The sequence below is a fragment of the Herpailurus yagouaroundi genome, unplaced genomic scaffold, assembly GCF_014898765.1.
Source record: "Herpailurus yagouaroundi ecotype Mexico unplaced genomic scaffold, PumYag 28, whole genome shotgun sequence".
NCBI classification, from domain to species: domain Eukaryota; kingdom Metazoa; phylum Chordata; class Mammalia; order Carnivora; family Felidae; genus Herpailurus; species Herpailurus yagouaroundi.
Genome location: NW_024412376.1, coordinates 132,207,861 through 132,225,438, shown reverse-complemented (window position 1 = coordinate 132,225,438; position 17,578 = coordinate 132,207,861).

The window sequence follows — 17,578 nt, the reverse complement described above, 5'->3', positions numbered from 1 at the left end:
AACTGGTTTCTTTCAATATGCTTGAGGGTTTGAAGTAGCTGGACTCCATTCAAACCGTTAATAGCCTCTAACTATAATAAACCCTGGTGAGCTGTGATTAACCTTTTCATTACAGTTTCATATATGGGATAAAACAGCAACTGCAGGAAAGCCATCAAGTGCAGTAATAAGTTATGCCGATAGGAAAGATTCAGCAACTTTCAGAACAAATAATTTCTCAAGTAGTCATTTTTTTTCCATAAAGATCGCTTGAAGCTATACATGCTCTCAGTGGTTCTGAAGTTATTTCTTTCACCTGTAGGAAGGTGAGTGGAAGAAGCTATGGCTTGGCTTCCCTTTCTTTCCACCAGCACGTCCATTTTCAGTAAGGTTTCTTGGAATTAATGCGCCAGTCCTTTAGTAGATAGATAGATGCATGCCTTGGTATCTGTCTGTCCTGGAACAGAAAACTACAAGACTGGTTCTCTGTGGGAAAGTAAGAAATATATGTGCATGTGCTCTCTGCATTTTATCTATTTATGTATGCCTCTAGGAAAACACATGTTTGTATAAAAACCTATTTTGAAGAATTACTTGAAATCTCTTTAAAACACCTTAAAATTCAATATAAAGAGAGAGAGGAAGAGTGAATGAGCTTACTCTTTTATGAACAAACAGTAGTTTGTCCCTGATAGAATAGTTAGGTCTGCCATAATAACAGTGAAAGCAAATCGTGGACGAAAAGTCAGAGTCAAGAAATTGTGGTTTCACTGACAACTCTACTTGGATTTTTTTTTTTTTTTTTTGCTTTTTCTCTAGATATATTTAAATGTTTTCTTTCTTTGTTTCTAATTGCTGCTTTTCAGTGGTACAATGGACCGAATGTTTGTGTACCACCCCCACTCCCCCAAATTCATATGTTGAAACTCTGTGATGGTATTAGGAGGCAGAGCCTCTAGGAGGTAACTAAGTCATGAAGGTAGAGTCCTCATGAATTACATTAGTGGCCTTATACAAGAGACCACTTAGAGATTTTTTTGCCCCTTATGCCGCATGAAGACACAGCAAAAAATAGCCATCTATGAACCAGGAAGTGGGGCATTCATCAGATACAAAATGGGCTGGCACCTTGAGTTTGAACTTTCCACAGTCAAGAACTGTGAAAAATATACGTTTGTTATTTATAAGCCTCTCAGTCTATAGCATTGTGTTATAGAAGCTCAAACCGACTAAGACAAACGGAAACAAGGGAAAATGCAAGAAAAAGTGATTCTATTTACATCTGAACCCAACCTCATCCCTTATGTTTTGTCTTGTGAGGTATGTGGCATTGCCATGTGATCCTTGATGCCTTTATGGATTCACTTTCACTCAACCATAACTAGCTTATTTCTTATTGTCTGGAATTTGCCTTTTGGTTTAATTCTTTCAACAGTGGGGACAATGCTAAGGAAGTTACCCAAAGACATCAAACTATTCTGTCTCACTGTTCAAATCCCAACTGACTCTTTTGGAGAAAACCAAACAACGGAAATCAGATTTTGTGTTCCTTTGAAATGTGCATTATTCAGTTTTGCAGCAAGTTATTCAGAAGCATAAATTCTGAATGACTTGTTTAAGCAGCTCATTGTTAAAATTTCATTATAAACTCTAAATTTTGTTCCCTTTAATCAACCAATTCTGCTGATTCTGGGATTGTCAGACCTGTGAATCTTGCCAGCCCTGTTTTTGAACTGCTCAAGGCAAATGCCAGCTCTTGAAGTTCATCTGGTCTTCATTTTAGCAATGCAGGAGTGAGCAACAGGGAGTAACGTGCAATGTGCCTCATCAGTAGAAAGAAGTTTGTGGAGGTCTGAGCTAAGTGTCTATGATTTATTGTGAAGACTGGGAACTCCCAAGGAGCTGAAGCCACTGTATTTCTTTTTATAGCACAAGGAAGCTTTGCCTGCACAACTTTTCCCCCTGCTCATGAATTGACAGATAATGCATTTTTTATGTATTTCTGCAGACACATGAACTTGAAGGCTAAGCAATAGCAAGGGTATGTGCAATATAGCACACAAACTACAGGAAAGTCCGTGGAAACTGGGTGAGGAAAACTTTCTCATATTCAAGTAATGTCCTCAGCAAAATACCTCCCCATGAATCTTAGTGTTAACCCTGAAAGCTGGCTTTCTGATTTCTCCTTTCCTACAAGATACCTGGTTTGCATCAGTGATGCATAAAAGGTCTGGCCTTAGGCTTATGTCTCAAGGCCATTTCCATGGTGCTTGAAGGCATTTGTACTACTATCTAGGCTCTCAAGGTTCATAAAAAATTATTTGTGCTAGAGTGAAGAGGTGAAAAGAAATCAGACAACATTTTAAGAGACAATTCATCATTCACAGTGGCATCTAACCAGATATTAATTGTCCTGCAAGAAAGAACAAAGCTGTTCCTAAGTCAAAATATTGAATCTCATGCTGGGTTCTAACGTTATGCATTATTTATCTAAGTGGTGTCTAGAAATGAAATAAATGTTTGCAGGATTCCACCACCACATATAGCCTAGCGGTTGAGTCATTCCTCTGACTCATCAGCTCCATACTGTTCCCTTTGGATAAATTAGGCAGAGTGGCAAGATATTGACCATTAAAACAATTTTATGGGGTTAACTTTCCAATTAGTGCTAGATGAAATTTCTGATTTTTGAAATGAGTCTCTTGTGATCTAACCAATGAACCATTCTACCGTAATGAATTCACTACACATATATTTGAAAATAATTCTACAAAATAATTTGCAATACTGAATAATAAAGCATTATGGAATCTTTTGGCTTGGTATGTATGATTTCAAATTTCAAGAAATAATTAAATGCTATTGTCTCTGCAGTAACATAAAGAAGCTAAGTAGGTTTTAGTGCCGTATTGGATACATGAATAAAAGGTTCATGATGGAATATTTGTCAGTATTTTTCTGGAGATAGAAAGTGTGTCCCTTAGGGGAAGACCCTTATTCTCTTATTTTTTTCAATTCTTTTTAGTCGTGCTATGTTTGTAATTGCTTAATTATACCAGTGTGGCTTCTGCATTAATATAGACTCGCATTGTACATGCTTACAAGGATGTAATTATCCTCATATTAAAAATGTAAGATTTTATTATGTAATGTTGTAATTATTTATTATATGCAGAAGAACTCATATGGAATAGCATCCTTGATTTTAAAACAAAATTCATAGTGTAATGAAGAGAAAAATGAAGAAACATGTCAATGATCCATCTGTCCTCAAGCTGCTGTTATTTAAGGGGATCCCAATGATACTGAATACAATTCCATTTCATCCTTAAGAAATATGCACTCTGCTGTCATCCTACCTATAATCTTTCCAGTTGAAATAAAATCAGTGAGCTCAACCTTTATCCAAAAGGAGGAAATCTCACAAATTTAGCTTCTTTTTCATTTTAAAGTAAGATGTGTTGTTAGCACCTTAACATACTTTCTTCTTGTTCTCAGTTTGCATGTATGGAAAATGAATCAAATTTTAGGCCATTTGTTTATTATATTCATGAAGCATGTATTTACTGTGTCTCAGGCAGTACTCTAACGCTTGTGATCTATCAGTAAAAGACAAAAATCTCTGCCCTATAGAGCTTGCATTATCCTGAAATGTCTTATATCAGACCAGGATGGAGAATCAAGGCAAGGCAAAATTGACCCATTACCAAACTTCCATTAGATGAGCAAAAGGGCACTTTAACATCAGACCAGTCAATATTTGGGGAAATCATGGGGGTTAATGTCACACACACACACACACACACACACATACACACACGTATCTAACACACAATTGTGGGTATGTAAAATATATGTATATGTACATTTGTTATTTTATACATGTGTATATGCTTATTTATTTTAAGGCTATGGCCTTTAATATACATATTTTATTGAGAAAAATAGAGTAAATGTTAATTAACATTAATAAATCAATGAAACAGTAAATAAAAATGTGGAGTAAAAAGGATTATCAAGATATTGACATCCTATTAGACAAGTTTCTCTTGCTAGTTAATATTTACTTAAGACATATAATATAGTTAGTAAAAGACCATCTGAAAAAAGTCCATACCACTTCTGCTTCTGGGATCTGATAAAATGTGATGCAATCTTACTGATTGATTTACATATTCAAATCCTGTTTTCTCATCCAACGTTTCTAAGCTCTTTGCCTACCAGAGCAAATGTTGCAAAATGCTATCCATTTCTCCTAGAAAATTATAAATCTATAAATAGAAGGTATAAGATATTAAAACCAAATCATTTATTTTAGAATTATGAATGCAATTGCTATGTGCTGAGGGTAATTAGCGCCTGGGCGTGTGTTAGCAGTTATCCTTGGCTGCAGAAGCCATTTGCAATTTTTCTCTATAAAGCTCATATAATTTCTCTTTTTATCCAGGAAGTAAAAGCTTCATGGAATTAGGTGAATGCTGAGTTACTTGGCAGAAACATTTTCAGGTAGAGAAATTTGCCACTATATGGTCTTCCCCATGTTTATTATATAGAATACCTATTTATTATACAGAGGATACACAGGCTTCTTGTGAAAAATCTACTTTACAAGTAACCTAGATTCATTAGTAACCTGGAATATAGGATTAATGTTAGTGTTGCGTCCAGTTCTAAATTCTAAATGGTGTGGGTGAATGGAGGCTTGAAATGGAGAGAACTGTGTTTCAATGACAAGGCTTATTTCACAATAGTGAGAACATAGATTTTGGTGACAAACCTTATAATTTTCTAATTTGAGCTCTACGATTTACTATCTGGGTGATCTTCAGCAAGTCTTTTAATCTCTTCGAGCCCTGTTTCCTTATTAGTAAAATGTGGCTAATAATCCCAGCCTTGAAAAGTTGTTGCGAGGACTTGTTAAGAGGAACTCAGTTCAGTGCTGTGCAGTCCCTGAGATGACTATTTTTTCACGTGTAATCAAGTTTTGTTGACAATTGTAATCTTCCTTCTCTAAGGAAAACAGAGAAGGGGGAATTTCTAGTGCCAGTAGTAGAAATGCTGATGAGCCCGTCATCAGGGAAGCTAAAGAATGGTGATACTGGCTTTATTCTACATTATTTTTAGCATTTGTGGCATGAGGTACTCACCCTCAGAATACAGAAGAACTTCAACTGGAGGTTAGACCTATGCCTGCTTTTTAGAATGCCAGCGTCCTTTTAACCCAGTTAACCTAGGAAATGGCAGAATCAGTCTCAGATTCAAGAAATCTGAGATTATAGTCTGTATTAGTTTTCTATTGCCATGTCACAAGTCACTACACGTTTAGTGGCTTCAGACGATATACATTTAATATCTCACAGTTCCAATGGATTAGAAGTATAGGCACCACTTAGTTGATTCCTGTGCTCTGTGCCTCATGAGGCTGATTCCTGTGTCAGTCAGGGCTGAGGTCTTACTCGAAGCTTGAGTCCTCTTCCAAGTTCATGTAGTTGTTGGCAGGAATTAGTTCCTTGTGGTTGTAGGACTGTAGGTCCTAGGATCTGTAGCCTCAGATCCTAGAGGCTATTCCTTCCACAGGAAGTTGATGATATGGTTGTTTGCTTCTTCCTGGAGGCCAGCAGGAGAACTCAAATGCCTTCTTTAAGGTATTCAAACACATTCTTTAAAGGTCTCATCTGATAAAGCGAGGCCTGCCCAGGATAATCTCCCTTTGGTTAATTCAAAGTCAACAGATTGGAAACCTTAATTGTATTTGTAAAATCCCTTTAGCTTTGCCATATAACTAGAATATATGACACCCAGTTAAATGTGAATTTCAGATAAACAACAAAGTGTGTTTTTCCTTTTTCTGAATATGTCCAATCCTCTTAATAAACATCCAGTCCACAATCTCTTAATGAATCTGCTGCTTACCTTCTGGATAACCTCCAATCTTTTAATTTTTCTGTATTTTTCCATCATGGGTCAAAATAATCTAAGTCTGGACTATAAATCTAGGTGTTTTGTTTAATAGACTAGCTCTTCCTTCCCTCCTCACTTCCTCCCTCTCAGCTTCCCTCCTGCCTTTTTGTATTTCTTCCTCCCCATCTTTCTTTTTCTTTCTTTCTTTCTTTCTTTCTTTCTTTCTTTCTTTCTTTCTTTCTTTCTTTCCTCATTTAACAAGGGCATACTTTCTCTAGTTGCCATCAGCCCTGCTTGCTATTGTTTTGAGAGCTTGTTTGGAGGTTCTAGCAGGGGAGCGCAGCTACTCGTATACCCTTGACCAACGGCCCTCCTCTGTCAGGGAGGGTCCTCCTCTTCTACCGAGCATGCACGGCTTCTGGAGGGACCCACGTGGAGTGGTGAGGGAGGAAGGGGACACCCGCCTAGCCAGCCAGATCATTCTAATCAACCGTGGCGATCAATGGAGTGACAGATGTCCTAGCCAGATCGCCCTTACATCTGCTATTGTTTTATATTCATTCCTAATTGCTTTTTTTCTTTCATGCCTCTGACCCGGAGGGTGTTTGCCTTGTGATCATCATTCTAGTTCACTGGCTGTGTCTTGATTTCACTTGCCTCTCAACATAGATAGGACAACCTGGTTAGCCATGGTGACATCAATAGTCCTTCCAACCTTGGGCCCCATCTTTCTTTGATTTTCCTTGGTGCCCTTCTCTGCTTACCAGTGCCCTAGTCTCTATCATCTGCTAAGGATGAAATTACCCAAGTCTTTGCATGATTTCAACAACTTTGTGACTCTCTAGCCTGTGCATTCCTGCCAGTGATGAGATTTGTCTTTTTTCGGCTAGTGTACGCTCCATAGGAGTCTAACCTAACCATTTTTATGTCACCTCTTTCTATCCTGAAAAAGTCCAACCCCAATAATCTTGATTTACCAATTTGCAGCCTTAAAATCAATTTTCTTTCTTTATCCACCTTCCCTCTTTCCTTCCTCTGAGTGAGGAAGACTGTTTATCCACATCTCCAAGGCTTATTTCTGCCTGAACTCTCTTCTGCTCTAACATGTTTTGAGGATTAGAGCAAATGCTTTTCAAACACTGCCTTTCAAATATCTGATTCAAATAAAAATTCTACTAATGGAGCTTAATTGGTCTTAACTTCAGATTTTGGTCTGAAGATTTCTGTATTTGTCTGGGAGAAAAAGTTTTTGTGGCTTATAATTTCTTTTGCAAATTGCCAATTGTGCAATTACCACTTTGTCACATCCAGTTATCCTGTGTCTTTTATATATCTGTCAACACTCCTGTTCTGTAATCAATTCCAAGGCAAGGATACTACCTTATTTATGTTTTTATTCCATGAAACAGGATGCTGTCGGAAAAACCACTGGATGCCAAATAGAAGTGAGGCAAGATTTTATTCACCGCTGGGCCAAAACTGACCTCCTGATCTTGAGAAAAATGCAGAGAATGGCCCTGAACAAAGGTAGCAGTGAGCTTATATGGATTTTAGCAAGTCAGAATACGTCATTATTTGGTTAACTAATTACAATTTACAACATTTCATGGTAGCCAATTATATTGTGACACACAGACGTTAGTTTTGGCGAGAACCTATCAATTTAAAGATCTTTGTCCTAAGAGGGTTTAAAATGACCAATCATAGTTAGACACCTGAGAGGCCGTAGGGTAGCGAGTATGTGACTTCTTACATGTTGGTCTTGCCTAAGCCAGATCTTGGTAGAAGGGGTGGGGGAGCATTTTGCATTCTAAGTTATCTATTTAGCAAGCAGGCGAGGTCACAGAAGAGAGATAGGGCAGTTAGTAATTTCCGATAACCCTAATAGGGAACTACATAAGCCTTTTATCTCAATTATTCAAGAAAGGTGAGTTTAAGCCGAACTTATATACAATAAGCTTTCTGATATCTTATAAGTTGACCTATTACATCCAAGGATACAATACTTAATGCGTACTTGAATTTAATGAGTGATTGTGGAAGAAATAAATGCCAAGTTGTTTTAAATACTTCTACTACAGTGTATTATTATTATTTTTTTTTTACATGTTTGTGTGTTTGATTTGGAGTATTGGTGACAGCATCCAAATGATTATCTATGTGGTTTGCCATGATTTGACAGATCAGGAGACATCTTGGTGGGGGAAGCTGTATGTGTAATAAAAATATTTTATTTTTTAAACAACTTTTTTGAGATATAACTCACCTACTATGTAATTCAGCCATTTAACATGTCCAGCTCAGTGGAGAGTATGTTCACAGGATTATGAAACATCACAAAATTAGTTTTAGAATGTTTTCATCGTTCCAAAATGGAACTCTGTATTTATTATCAGTCAGTACCCATTCTCTCCTAACCCTGAACACTCCTCCTCCCTAGGCAACCACGAATCAACTTTCTGTCTCTATAGATTCCCATTTTCTGGCATACAATATGCATCTCATATAATATGTGGTCTTTGTGACGGGCTTCATTTAGTTAAAATGTTTTTCATATATCAGAACTTTATTCCTTTTCATGAATAATGTTGTAATTAATTAGTAAGTAATTTAAAATAATTATTAAATAATAATCATAATTAGTAACATTCGCTGGTAAATTCATAGGCCATGGAATGCTCTAAGAGAGAGGTTGGCAAACTATAGCATGGGAGCCAAGTGCAGCCCACGAGCTGTTTTGTGCACACCAGGAGGTAAGAATGGTTTTTACAGGGGTGCCTGGGTGGTTCGGTCGGTTAAGTGTCTGACTCTTGTCTGGTCATAATCTCACGGTTTGTGAATTTGAGCCTCGCCTTGAGCTCTGTGCTGACAGCTTGGAGCCTGCTTAAGATTCTTTCTCTCTGTTTCTGACAAAATAATTAAATAAACAAATTTGTTTAAAAAAAGGATGTTTTTTACATTAAAAAATGTTTTAGTGTTTATTTATTTTTGAGAGAGAGAGGCAGAGCGTGAACCGGGGAGGGGCAGAGAGAGGGAGACATAGAATCCTAAGCAGGCTTCAGGCTCTGAGCTGTCAGCACAGAGCTGGACACAGGGCTCAAACCCATGACCTGTGAGACAATGACCTGAGCCGAAGTTGGACGCTTAACCGACTGAGCCACCAGGCACCCTCGTTTTTACATTTTTAAATTGCTGAAAAGAATCAAAAGAAGAATATTTTCTATCACATAGTTCAAATTTGGGTGTCCATAAATAGTTTTAATTTAATCAGTAAGCTATTTGTGATTTTTTTCCTCTCTTTTTCTAAAAGTATTTATGTAACATCTTCAAGTTTGCTTGGCCCACAAACCCTAAAATATTTCCTCTCTAGCTCTTCAAAGAAAAAGTTTGCTGACCCCATTCTAAAAGAGAACAAATCGGTGACCCACAGTGACGTAGTTAGTATGGGGTTGGATTGGAATTCAACTCAGTGTGAGTGATTCAAAATTCTTTCTTCTACCTTTAGTACTTACTTCAAGGGATGTTTTTCACTGTCCTCATGCATGAAAATGCACCAATCTATTCAGAAAACACCATCTCTAGTTTCCTCACATATCTGCAGAGGCATTCTCTAAGTAGCAGATGCCATTTTTGGGTGGCTTTTTGTTTTTTTAATGAATCCTAGATGTGCAGCTCCCCACCTGCCACGTCCTCCCCTCTGCTCATGGTCTTGGCTCAGAGATGGGCTGGAAGAGGAAATGCTCAGCTGGAGGATCAGCCCAGCTGTTTTTGCAGCTTCAAATCCCTGATGCTGTGGTTTTGCACCAGTGTGTTTCAGCACTTCTTAATTGTCAGCTCTAAAGTTCTGCAGCTGTCCCTGTCCAATTTGTCTGTGTTTTCACCAACTCCTGGGGAGGTTGATTGGTGTGATACCACATTTTTTTTTTTCTTTTTAATTCACCCCCATCATGGTTTCTTTTCAGCTAGATACAGGAAAAGTGTTCTCACTCTGGGTTCCAAGAGCTTCTGTTGCTCTCAACAGAACAACATCTCAAAGTTTGGGATTGATCATGAGACTTGTGTCCTTGTGTTCAACTGTAGGGATGGCAATTTATTGAGACATGGGTTTAGAAATCCCAGGTCCGTCCCACAGAGCTTGGAATATTTCCTAATAAATCACATTTGCTAGTGACATCATAAGAATTACTCAAAGTAGATGTGTAGATTGAATATACGTGATGGCCCTGGTTTTTAACAAGGGCTTATGAGGGTGATCGTTTGATAACTATCCACTCAAAAGATGATCTTTTATGAAGGAATGATCATATGAGTTAAGGAAAAATATTTAACTGTAAGAAAGTCAGTTTTATTTCCTAAGATTTCTAGTTTTTAGTCACTTAAATGACTGCATTCTTCCATAAATATTGATTAACCTTTTGGGATCCCCAAAGAAAGTAGATTTAAAGCGTTATGTGCAAACAGCACATCATTTAAAATAGTTCTTGATTAATATAAAAAATAGGCTCATAGGTAATAAGAATACCATGGTTTATATCATGTTCAAATTTTACATTATATGTTAAGACTGAACAACACGATTTATTTATTTATTTATTTATTTATTTATTTTTAAATTTTTAAAAAGTTCTTATTTATTTTTGAGACAGAGACAGAGCATGAGCAGGGAAGGGGCAGAGAGAGAGAGAGGGAGACACAGAATCCGAAGCAGGCTCCAGGCTCTGAGCTGTCAGCACAGAGAGCCCCACGCGGGGCTTGAACCCACGGACTGCGAGATCATGACCTGAGCAGAAGTCGGAGGCTCAACCGACTGAGCCACCCAGGCGCCCCTGAATAACACGTTTTAATCTTAAGTATTTTCCACTAAAAATCAACTGGTTTTCTTTCTGTGTTTTTTTGTTTGTTTGTTTGTTTGTTTCTTCTAAAAAGAGTCATATGTCATATTAGTCCTTCGTTATTCTGGTGGAATGCTGTTTAAGGTGTGCTTGTAGCCAACATAAATGGCCTGCTCAGTCAAAAGTGCCCTATTCCAAATGGGAGATACCAGCTCCCAGTTATGGAATGAATAAGTCGTCGGGATAACAGGTGCATCATAGAGAATATCGTCAATAATATTATAATAGTGTTGTATGGTGACAGTGGGTAGCTACTCTTGTGGTGAGGGAAGCATAATGTACAGAGAAGTTGAATCACTATGTTGTACACCTGAAACTAATGAAACGTTGCGTGTCAATTATACCAAATTAAAAGAAAAAAAAAAGTCGAACTCATAGAAACAGTAGATGGGTGGTTGTGGGGGGTTAGAGGATGGGGGAAGTGGGGAGGTGTTCGTGGAAGGATACAAACTTCCAGTTTCAAGATAAGTACGTTCGGGAGATTTAATGCACAGCACGGTAACTATAGTTAACAATATTGTACTGTGTATTTAAAAGTTGTTAAGATAGTAGATCTTAAATGCTCTTACCATACATATACACCCAAACAAGAAAATCATGTGAAGTGATGGATATGCTAAGTAACCTCATTGTGATTATCATTTTGCAATATACGCGTGTATCAAATCACATTGCACATCTTAAACTTACCCTGTATTCGATGTCAATTATATTTCAATAGAACTGGAAAAGAGCAGAAAAGAAAAAAAAAAGTGCCCCCCTTCATAGCTATTTCCTCAAATGGTTCAGGATGATGGTAGACTGTCCTTCTCAAGAGTGCCTCACAAAACTGTCGTGCTGCATAGAACGTCTATACTGACACATATTTCTCCAGAACCCCTTTCCTGCAGATTTATAGAATTTAGTTACAGATCTATAGAATAAAATCTCAATTTGATATAGGAAATGTTAAGATACTTATTTATTTTTTTATTTTTTTTTTAAGAAGTGCATCTCAAAACCCTCTTCTCTCTTTCATTTATTTGACAACTCGATCTCCTTAGCCAGCTTTGGGCTGGTGCTGTTTTCGGCGGTGTCTTCTCTTGTGTATATGTTCCCTTATCCTGTTCCTTCCACTGTCACTATTGCCCCTTCTACTGACCCTCCCCTCTTTCCTCAAGCCTGATGTAAGCACTCCTCAAATACTCTCATGGCTTAATTTTTGGCTATCATAATTCTGAGAAATAAGGTCTCATTCCTATTTTAATTTTCATTTCTCAATCACCAGATAGGTCAAACATCTTTTTGACTAATTTTGGCCCATAGATTTTGGAATTATCAACATTCATGTACTTCACATGTCTCTCACTATATACTGCATACGCCACATATTAACTTGTTTAATCCTTTAAAATTTTGTTTTGAGTGAGATACTATTATTCACCTAGTTTTACCTAGAACAGGACTGTGTTAAAATAATTTCTACCTGGCCCAAAGTCTCTGTTCTCAACTACCACACTCTGCTGCTCACAGAATCCTCTGGTGATGCAACACAAAGGCTTTTCAAATCCCCTAGATTGTTTATTTTCCTCAGGAGACAATAGTAATCCTTCACAACCTCAAGGAGGTTGGATTTCAGATTCTTCTTATTGATGTTGTTTCATCGTTCTTATGGAGAAATAGAATAAGAATGGAAGAGATTTGTTTTTTCTCTTCCTTTTATATCTACAGGTGATTCTTGTGGTTACCCATACGGTCAAGAAGTGATTCTATTCTATATTTGTGTCTGTCTATGTTAGATGAAGAATTTTGAGGCTCATCGTCTTGATACTGACATTAATCCCTCCTTCCATTCTTGTTTCTGATTCTGTTATTATTTTCATATAGTTTTCCTTCACCAGGACTTGTGCTAATAAAATACCATTGCAGACTCATTTTTTTGGGTGTGCTATGCAAGTCTTAAAGTTTAAGCGTTGGTGAATTGACTTTCATGCACGGAGGTGGTATGGCCTAATGAACAGAATTATTTCTTTAAGAAACTACTTTACTGAGGTATAATTGACTAAATTGTGTACATATTTAATGTATAACTTGGTGGCTTGGTGAAAAGTATGCATCCATGAAACCATCGCTACAACCTATGTCATCAACACATCTATTACCTCCCAAAGTTTCTTCCTGTCCTCCTTATTATTATTAGCTTTTGTAATAAGAACACTTACTGTAAGATCTACCCTCTTAGCAAATTGTTAAGCATACAAAAGCATACAATAGAGTATTGAACAGAGCTCTTGACTGAGAATCACAAAAATTGGGTGCTGGCTCTCTTGCCAACAGCATCCATTTAAGAACATACTTTTGAGTGCTTACTCTTTGCAGGCACTATTTTAAACTGTTTGTGTATATTTCATTATTTGATGCTCAAGCCAATCCAACAAGGAAGACAGAATTGTTGCCAAATTGTAGATTAAGAACCTGAGACCCAGAGAGGAAAGTCACTTACTCAAATTTACGCAAGTAACAAGTAATTCACAAATCTGTACAAGTTTTGCCAGTTCATCTTATATCCATGGACCTAATTCTTCACTGGTAAAATTGATGAGTTTCAGTAAATGATTTCTAAAGGTCCCCGTATCTCTCAAATTCATTGATGTCTTCCCCTAACAACTTTATTTTAATATTAGCAAAATCACCTACTTCATCTGTATTCATTTACAAATCCATGCTCTTCTTCTGATTTTTTTTTTCTCCTCTGAAGCTATATGTTTTTATTTATTTTATTTTTAATCTTTTTTAATGTTTATTTTAGGGACAGAGCACAAGTGGGGGAGGGGCAGAGAGAGAGGGAGACAGAATCTGAAGTAGGCTCCAAGCTCTGAGCTGTCAGCACAGAGCCCAACACAGGGCTCAAACCCACGAACCATGAGATTGTGACCTGAGCCGAAGTTGGACACTTAACCGACTGAGCCACCCAGGCACCCCTATTTATTTTTATTTTTGAAAGAGAGTGAGAGCGTGCACACACATGTGAGTTGGGGAGCGGCAGAGGGGGATGGGGGCAGAGGATCTGAAGCAAACTCTGCCCCAACATAAGTGAGCCCAATGAAGGGATGGAACTAATGACCTTGAGGTCATGACCAGGCACCCCTCTTCTGAGGCTACTTAGAATTAAACTGTAATTTTATCTTTGTAGTTGCCTAATTTTATAAACAAAACCCTGAAGGCAGTGAGTCCTTATGTAAAATTAGCATTTTAATTTTCTTTGTGCAACAACCAGCACCAAGTATAGCAGCTGATCCATAGTTGCTTCTCGTGAAATGTTGAACTTTCAATGTATATATAGGTATATTATTATTTGGATCTTGTTTTGCTCACTGGATTATAAATTCACTGAAGACTCTATGCTGACGTTTGATTTAGGACTAGGGCAACAATTAGATCTAATCTGCCAAAAGTTAATTTTGAACTACCAGACTGTGGCCCATTTTTCATCTTGAGTCTAAGTTCCAAAAAGAAACACCATGCATACCCTAAGACCCAGTAATTGCACTACTAGGCATTTATCCACAGGATACAGGTGTGTTATTTTGAAGGGACACATGCACCCCCATGTTTATAGCAGCACTATCGACAATAGCCAAAGTATGGAAAGAGCCCAGATGTCCATCGATGAATGAATGGATAAAGAAGATGTGGTGTATACACACACACACACACACACACACACACACACACAATGAAGTATTACTTGGCAATCAAAAAGAATGAAATCTTGCCATTTGCAACTACGTGGATGGAACTGGAGGGTCTTATGCTAAGTGAAATTAGTCAGAGAAAGACAAAAATCATATGACTTCACTCATATGAGGACTTTAAGAGACAAAACAGATGAACATAAGGGAAGGGCAATGAAAATAATATAAAAACAGGGAGGGGGACAAAACAGAAGAGACTCAAATATGGAGAACAAACTGAGGGTTACTGGAGCGGTTATGGGAGGGGGTTATGGGCTAAATGGGTAAGGGGCACTAAGGAATCTATTACTGAAATCATTGTTGCACTATATGCTAATTTGGATGTAAATTTTAAAAAATAAAAAATAAAATTAAAAAAAAAAAAGAAAGAACACCATGCAGTGATTTCTCTGTATTTCAGCATTTTGCACACCCAGAGCATTTGGGAGTCTTGCTGCCTTCATTCATTTCTGCAGATGGAGACATTAATCTCTTCTGGGCACATGACCAGTTAACTTTCTGCGTTGTGAATATTTTACAATTTGTCAAAAGGTTTATGTGGAAACAGGGAATGGGCATGAGGTAGAAGTGAAGATTTTAGGGCGCTACTCACCATATACTTTATATTCCAGTAATTATTAAAAACGAACAGGCGATTTAGAACCCCAATTTGGGAGATAATACTAAGGAGAACTAACAAGAATTAAGAGTTCATCTTTCTTAGAAAAAGTTAAGCTTTCACATAAATTATTAATATTCTATGGCATTTTCATCTGTTTTCTCCTCCCCCTTTGGGCTGTCACTCACTGCCGATAAGAATTATTAATTTTAAAGTTGTGCTTCTTTGGCATTTTTTTCTCCCTGGTTTTGTTTTATGAACTGACAAGCTTTAAAATAAAATTTGTATTTGATTTTGTTAAGCCCTTATTTCTCACAAAGCCTGTTCGCCTGTTTCATATTTTTACAGACTAGAGTATTAATGAGTAAACACAAATTTTCAGAGTGCAATTTCCCATTGTATTTTTAAAGATGACTTTTTTTTTTTTCCAGGTAATGAATTATTTCAAATGAATAGACTGCCACACGAAGTGTGTGTCCCTCATATTTTAGGTGATAGGCTTATAATGCCTATTCTTCACTGGCTCTGGCTTAATCAATCCATTAAGATAGGAGGATATTAACTACTTTTTCCCTTATTAGATATGAATATTAATTTCACTATGGACTGGTAGCTCATTCTGCCACCTCATCTTGGAGGAACCATTTTTCAAATTCAGAAGTTATCGGAAAGATACCTATCTAATGAGAGATAGCCTCAGTATTTTCTAGGAATTGATTCCAAAGCAATGAATATGATGGCATTGAAAATCAATCATACTGGTTCTTAATGAGGATTGGGGAAAAAAAAAAGAAGAAGAAAGGAAGGAAAGAAGGAAAGACAGAGACAGAGGAGAGGGCTGGAGGGAAGGAGAGGGAGAAAGGGAAGGGAAAAAGGAAAGAAAGCAGGTAGGCAGGCAATATGTTATAAGGAAAGAAGGAAGAAAAAGGTAACAGTGGAAGATAAAACATTCCAGAAATAGATTCTCTGGCTCCTGGAAGAGTGATTGCTTTCACTTCTTGTCCAGTTTGGTAGCAATATGAACACTGGCTGTAAAGACCCCTATAACATGCTATAGCACCATGCTCCTAGTATGATGGTTCGGGTTTTCCATCTTTTAAATATAGATTTTTTAAAGGAAAATGAATAAATCGATAACATTATTATGGATATTTGACCATCTCTGGCCTAGTGATACTCTGTTGGTGGCTGATAATATAATAGTTTTCTTCTTATATTTCTCCTTATATCCGTGAGATTCACAAAAATCAATATGCAAATATTAGCACAGAAATACAGAGGACAGGATGACCAAACCAGACACATATTCCCAAACCTCAGTTCTGTAACTGAACTTCAAAAACTCTTAGGGGGACTTAGAGATTATCTAGTGTAGACCTTTCACTCCATAAATTTAAAAAAAGATATCAAAGAAGTTAAACGATTTGCTCAATGTTATGGATTGATCATGATCATTTGTGGATGGAAGCAGACAGATAGAATACCAGATTATGATGTGCAGATTTTTTGAACTCACAAAAAAATCAACAAGTATTTCCAATCATAGGAATTATTACAGGGAAAAGGGAAGTCTAGGATTGAAAGACCGGAAGAGTGAAGCATACAGGGAAAGGCACTTAGCATTATTCAGCAACTTCTGAGCCAATAATTGTATATATGCATTTCATTCAGTGCTCATGTTAACACTATATGGTAGATATTATTCCTAATTTAAAAATGACATGATTATTCTGAGAGATTAAAAATCTTGACATACTAATAAAGCAAGGGTTTAAACCCACATCTGTCCTAATTGATTGTCCATTTTTTGTTTAATAAAATATTTGGAATTTAAACCATAGGTAATAATACTTTACATTGGTATATAGCTTTTGTATTTTTTCACAATTCTTTATTACCCACCAGTCATTTATCTGAAACATATTTATTGAGAATTTACTACTGGTAATCTCTATACTATGTGCAGAGGGTAGATAAAGACCTTCTGTTCCTGGGAGCCTACCATATGGTACTGTTGTTCAGGGAAGTATGGCAATGTGTCATAAGACAGGTGTAAGTGACACAATAATTCAAAGATGGGAACGATCATTCTTTGTTCTTAAACCATGAGAAGTTTTCATGAAAGAAATATCCTCTTTTTCCCCCTAACTGTTGATTGATTGGAGGAATAATGTTCCATGGGGGAGAATGGCAGGAATCAAGGAACAGGTGTTGGAAAGCAGAGAGCATATTTAAAGATCTTTGAGAAGTACAGTCTGACCAAAATGCTTCTACTGTGAAAAAGTGTCCTACACAACAATTCTGGATAGATAGAGTGAGATCACATTCCAGAAACTTTTGACCATGGTAAACATTTTCAGTCTTATTCAGTAGGTGATGCAAAGCTGCAGATGGATGTTGAGAAGTTGTCACATGATAAACTGTCATGTGATAAAAATTGGTTTGAAGTCTTTCTCTAATGCTTACCAGTTGCA